Source organism: Macadamia integrifolia, unplaced genomic scaffold (assembly GCF_013358625.1).
Source record: "Macadamia integrifolia cultivar HAES 741 unplaced genomic scaffold, SCU_Mint_v3 scaffold31, whole genome shotgun sequence".
NCBI classification, from domain to species: domain Eukaryota; kingdom Viridiplantae; phylum Streptophyta; class Magnoliopsida; order Proteales; family Proteaceae; genus Macadamia; species Macadamia integrifolia.
The window spans coordinates 811,207-817,211 of NW_024869204.1; positions in this window are offsets into that span (position 1 = coordinate 811,207).

Below are 6,005 nucleotides of genomic sequence, written 5' to 3' on the forward strand. Positions count from 1 at the left end.
AAGTTCATTATGATTCATATTGATGACCTGCTGAAATTATATACATTATTATACTAGGTATCCTACCCATATCGGGCATACCAGCCTATGTTTCATTTGATTCAGGAGCTACTCATTCATTCGCATCTAAGAGATTTGTAGGGAAACTTGGGATGTCACCCAGGATCCTAGACCATGGAATGATTGTTAGTATGCCTACTGGTAAAATTTCACAGTTGAAGGAAGTGTATGGGCCGTGCCCAGTGGAGATTAGTGGGAAGAACTTTGATGCACAACTCATTAAATTCAATATGCAGAATTTTGATGTTATATTGGGTATGGATTGGTTGTCGGCTCATCGAGCTAATGTGATCTGTGCGGAAAGGCTGATTAAGGTAACAGATGACGAAGGGAAAGAGTGGGTCTACCGAGCAGATACAATGAAAAGGGTGAGGAAGGTCCTTGTTTCCGCTCTCCAAGCGGTAAAGTTGCTAGAAAGTGGATGTCAGGGTTTCATAGCCTCGGTACTCGATGTTGATGCAAGAGTTACACCTCTAGAAGAAGTAAAGGTGGTTAAAGAGTTTCCCGATGTTTTCCCAGATGATCTGATGCATCTACCACCTGATAGGGAGTTGGAGTTTGCCATAGACTTGACTCCTGGAGCAGCTCCAGTATCTAAGGCTCCATATAGGATGGCACCAGCTGAATTGAAGGAGTTGCAGATGCAGTTGCAGGAACTATTGGAAAAGGGGTTTATTCGCCCAAGTGTTTCACCTTGGGGTGCCCCGGTGTTGTTTGTCAAGAAGAAGGATGGTAGTTTGCGTATGTGCATAGATTACCGGGAGTTGAATAAGCTAACCATTAAGAACCGGTATCCATTGCCACGCATTGATGATTTATTTGATCAATTGCAAGGAGCCAGGGTATTTTCGAAGATACACCTTCGGTCCGGCTATTATCAGCTCAAGATAAAGAGTAGTGATATACCCAAAACAACATTTAGGACTCGATACGGTCATTATGAGTTCCTAGTGTTGTCCTTCGGGTTAACCATTGCACCGCCAGCATTCATGGATCTAATGAATCGAGTATTTCAGGATGTGCTCGACAAATGGGTAATTGTTTTTATTGACGATATCTTGATCTACTCCAAGACCGAGGAGGAGCACACTCAACACTTGAGAATGGTGTTACAGAGGTTGAGAGATCAACAGTTGTTTGCCAAGTACAGCAAGTGTGAATTCTGGCTTGAACAAGTTTGGGTTCCTGGGGCACGTAGTGTCTAAAGCCGGAATCGAAGTAGATCCTGCTAAGGTGAAAGCAGTAGTGGAATGGGAAAGCCCCAAGAATGTTACTGAAATTAGAAGCTTCTTGGGTTTGGCTGGATACTACCGGCGTTTCATCGAGAATTTTGCTCGGATCTCAGCACCAATGACCAAGTTGACTAAAAAGGGTGTGAAATTCGACTGGGCAGAGGAATGTGAGAAGAGCTTCCAGGAATTGAAAGAAAGGTTGGTGACTGCCCCTGTGCTGACTATTCCTGAAGGCACAGGTGGAATGACAGTTTATACCGATGCTTCCAAAGTTAGTTTGGGCTGTGTTCTCATGCAACGCAGTAAGGTAATAGCGTATGCATCCCGACAACTAAAGGAGTATGAGAAGAATTACCCCACTCATGACTTGGAACTAGCTGCAGTCATTTTTTCCCTTAAGATCTGGCGACATTATTTGTATGGGGAGAAGTGTGAGATATACAGTGATCACAAAAGCCTGAAGTACTTCTTCACCCAGAAGGATCTGAACATGAGACAGAGGAGATGGCTTGAGCTCATGAAGGATTATGACTGCGATATTCAGTATCATCCCGGCAAGGCTAATGTAGTGGCAGATGCATTGAGTCGGAAGACACAGACTGTGTCGCTCTCATACTTAGCAGTCAGCTCACCACTTGTGCAAGAGGCGATGCTAATGGATGAAACCCTCTTGTATGAAGGGGCAACCTTAGAGCTTGAACCTCAACCAGAAAACCTTAAATGGTTGACGGTATCCTTATCGGCTCTACAGGTGCATCCGGCAATTAGGCAAGAAGTGATAAGGAAGCAACCTTTAGATCCTGAATTGCAGCGGATCAGAGTTAAGGTTCAAGACCAAACAATGAACGACCCAGATTTTACTTTATCCAGTGATGGGGCATTGATGTTTCGAGACAGATTGTGTGTACCCGATGATTTGGATATACAAGATAAGATAGTGAGAGAAGCACATAGCTCCAAGTACTCACTCCACCCAGGAAGTACCAAAATGTACAAAGACCTCAAACAAAGTTACTGGTGGCCAAACATGAAAGTCACCATAGCTTTGTATGTGGCGACTTGTCTTACCTGCCAGAAAGTGAAAGCTGAGAGGCATCGACCTTATGGTACCCTTCAGCCACTCCCAGTACCAGAATGGAAGTGGGAAAGGATTACAATGGACTTCGTCACCGGACTACCAAGTACACCTAAGGGAATGGATGCGATATGGGTGATTGTGGATCGGCTTACCAAGACTGCTCATTTCATTCCTATCAAGACCAAGTTCTCCATGACCAAACTAGCACAACTTTACATGGACAACATAGTGCGCTTACATGGAGTGCCAGTGAGCATTGTTTCAGATAGGGACCCAAGGTTCACTTCCAGATTTTGGAAAAGCTTACAGCGTGCCTTGGGATCGCAACTGAATTTGAGTACAGCTTTTCACCCACAGACGGATGGTCAGTCGGAGCGAACCATACAGATATTAGAAGACATGCTCAGGGCATGTGCAATGGAGATGAGTGGCAGCTGGGAAGAATATATACCTCTTATGGAGTTTGCATATAACAACAGTTACCAAGCCACAATTGGGATGGCTCCATATGAGGCGTTATATGGCAGAAAGTACAGAACTCCTTTGTATTGGGATGAGGTAGGTGAACGTCGAATGTTAGGACCTGAGATGATACAAATGACTTGTGACAAAGTCGACGTTATTAGAGAACGGATTAAAGCAGCTCAGTCCCGTCAAAAGAGCTATGCGGACACCCGCTGGAAGGAGATTGAATTTCAGCCAGGAGAAAAGGTATTTCTCAAGATCTCTCCTACTAAAGGTTTGCAAAGGTTTCACAGAAAGGGGAAGTTGAGCCCAAGATACATGGGACCATTTGAGATCTTATCCCGGGTTGGCTCAGTAGCCTACATGCTTGCTCTGCCACCTTCGCTTGGGGATGTTCACAATGTATTCCATGTATCCATGCTGAAGAAGTACGTGCATGATCCATCTCATGTACTACCCGTGGAACCAGAGTACCTAGAAGCTGATATGACCTACACAGAACAGCCAGCTGAAATCTTGGACCAGAAGGTGAAAACCCTTCGCAACCGCTCCATTTCCTATGTAAAGGTGCGATGGGCTGATCATTCACTTGAAGAAGCATCTTGGGAGGTAGAAGAAGAAATGCGAGCCAAGTACCCTCATCTTTTTGATCAACCAGGTACGCAATTTCGAGGACGAAATTTTTCAGAAGGGGGGGGTAATGTAATACCCCGCTTCTTAAACCCGGTCTGATTTCGCGATTGAACCGGTTTAACCATGCAGGAACCGAGCCAAAGGATATTAGAGCGGGTTCCTTATGGGCTATGATGGCACGGGTGACCTTAAACACCGGCTGGCCCGACAAGTCCGAGCCAGTGCCAGAAGAGACGGGAGTGCCCAAACCGTGTACGTGCACCTACCATAAGGCTATGTACGGATAAAACAGGTATTATATCCGTATTTTAAGGTATATACGTATGCTACATCGTATGCCTGGGGTGGGGTTCGCGCCGAGGTCCGAACCCGGCCAAAATCCCAAGTCTTGGCTCTCAGGTGGGTAGGACAGGTGGGTGCACCCACCTGAGTGACCCATCCAAGAGCACTATTCACTTAATTAGGAATAGTATATAAGGCTTTATGATTTCTTTTCTTTCCATTTATTACCCTCGTACGTTTGGTGAGAAAAGTAAAGAGGAGAGAGAAAAGAAAGGGAAGAAGAAAGGAAGAGAAGGAAGAGGAAGAAAGGAAGGATTTCAGTGGCGCCAAAGCTTGATCTTCTCATTCCGGTGCCGGGAGAGTGATCTTCAACTCTAGATCTACAGTTGGAGGTAAGGAAAGTTGGGTTTTGTGAACATTCACCATACCCAAGCTTTAAACCCTTGATTCGAGTATGGTTTCTTGAGATCTTGTAAATACCCTTTGAAATGATGAATCTAAGGTTTAATAGATGATTTATGTGTTGATCTTGAAGGATTTGAAGAGATATTGACAAGGTAGAAGAAGCATTGTGAGTTTGAAGTGATTTGAAGGGTTTGAAGTCATTCTTGAGCAAAGAAGGTAAGATGGTTTCCCTCACTTGAATCTAACCTAGATCTAGGTTAGAACCATCCTATAGGACCTCGAAGGTGTGAAGAATGGGTGGGGGAAAGCCCCATTTGATTCCCCAAAGGATGGAGAAATTGGGGAAGAGACAGTGTCATTCCCGCCAAAACCGGTGGGTACAACCGGCGGGTACCTACCCGCCTGTGGGTACCCACTTGAGAAGGCAGGGGGCCTTCGGGCCCAACCGGCGGGTACCACCTGCAGGTACAACAGGCGGGTACCCACCCGCCGGTCTTACCAATGGGTCCCTGGCCCAACCGGCGGGTACAACCGGCGGGCCCCTACCCGCCGGTCCCAAACCGGTGGGTAAAACCGGTAGGTAGACAGCCCACCTATCTGACCCACCCGTGTGGCCCCGAAGGTGATCCTTATGTCCGATCGAACCCAAATCGGACGTGTGACCTTCTTTTGACGTTTTAAACATGATTTTGACATCGGATTTCATTAATTTCGATTCTAAAATGGTGAAGTACTAACCCCGCTCAATTATGTTAGGTTCACCAAATCCTACCCGTTTCGCTTCGGATCTCACCCGTACCGAACGGGAATCCTTGTACGCTACAAGTAAGTGGAGAGAGGACGTTTGGCCTTGTTTCAAGGCATTTGTTTGGCATTCATTTAATTATATCTAATCTAGTCATGTCATCATGAATATGCTATATAGATTAGTCATTCCCCACATTGATGTGCATATGTGCTATGTTTACTTTTCAAATGCCAATTGAATGAGATGTTATATGTTGAATGTGGACATCATGGTGCATAATGCATTGATAGATTAGATGCCGTAGTCGGCTTGGAAACGAATGCATTGGTGGCCCGTGGAATGGGACACGGAGGCACTATGCAGTCGTACTATTGTCATATAGGAGCATGCGGTATTAGGATTCTCACCATCCCGTCCTACGACCCTTCCCAACAGGGGTTAAGGTGTTGGGTTGCCATTTGGGGGGAAGCAGGGCTCGCGGTTGTCGGACACTGTGGCGGTTAGGCATTACGCCCAACAAGTCATGTAGGACAGTCGGCAACCCCGGTGGTACATTCAAGAGGGCCAATCGTACTGCTTTTAAATTGCTGGAGTCAGCACCTTTATTTTCAGTCATTTACATTTCTGTTGAGATCCGGTGGACGGCATTGTCTTTACTTTTCCGAGTACTCACGGTGGGCCTTCTCCGACAGCCCTATGGGCGTATCGCGGGAGGGAGTTCGCGGCTCGTACCCGGAGTATACGCGCACTGTGGTTGTAGTAGCACTAAAACCAAGGACTTAGTAATGTTGCTTAGGTGGATGTGATTTAAAATGTATATCATGGCATGTAGTGCATATGATGTGTTGTGATGTGTGGACTGCTGTGTGGTCCATCTTTCTACTTACTGAGCTAGTGAGCTCATCCCACGTGTACACCCCTTTTTAGATGATTTTGCAGGTCATACATCTGAGGAGCATGGGGTGGGTCCCACAGTCGAGTTTCCTGAAGAGGACTGGTGGACCCCTGAGGAGTTAGAGCACGGCGCTGACTGCTTGTGCGAGAGCTGTGCTGCGGGACAGCAGTTCTGAGGCCGAGCTGAGCTCCACCTTGGAGGCCGTGC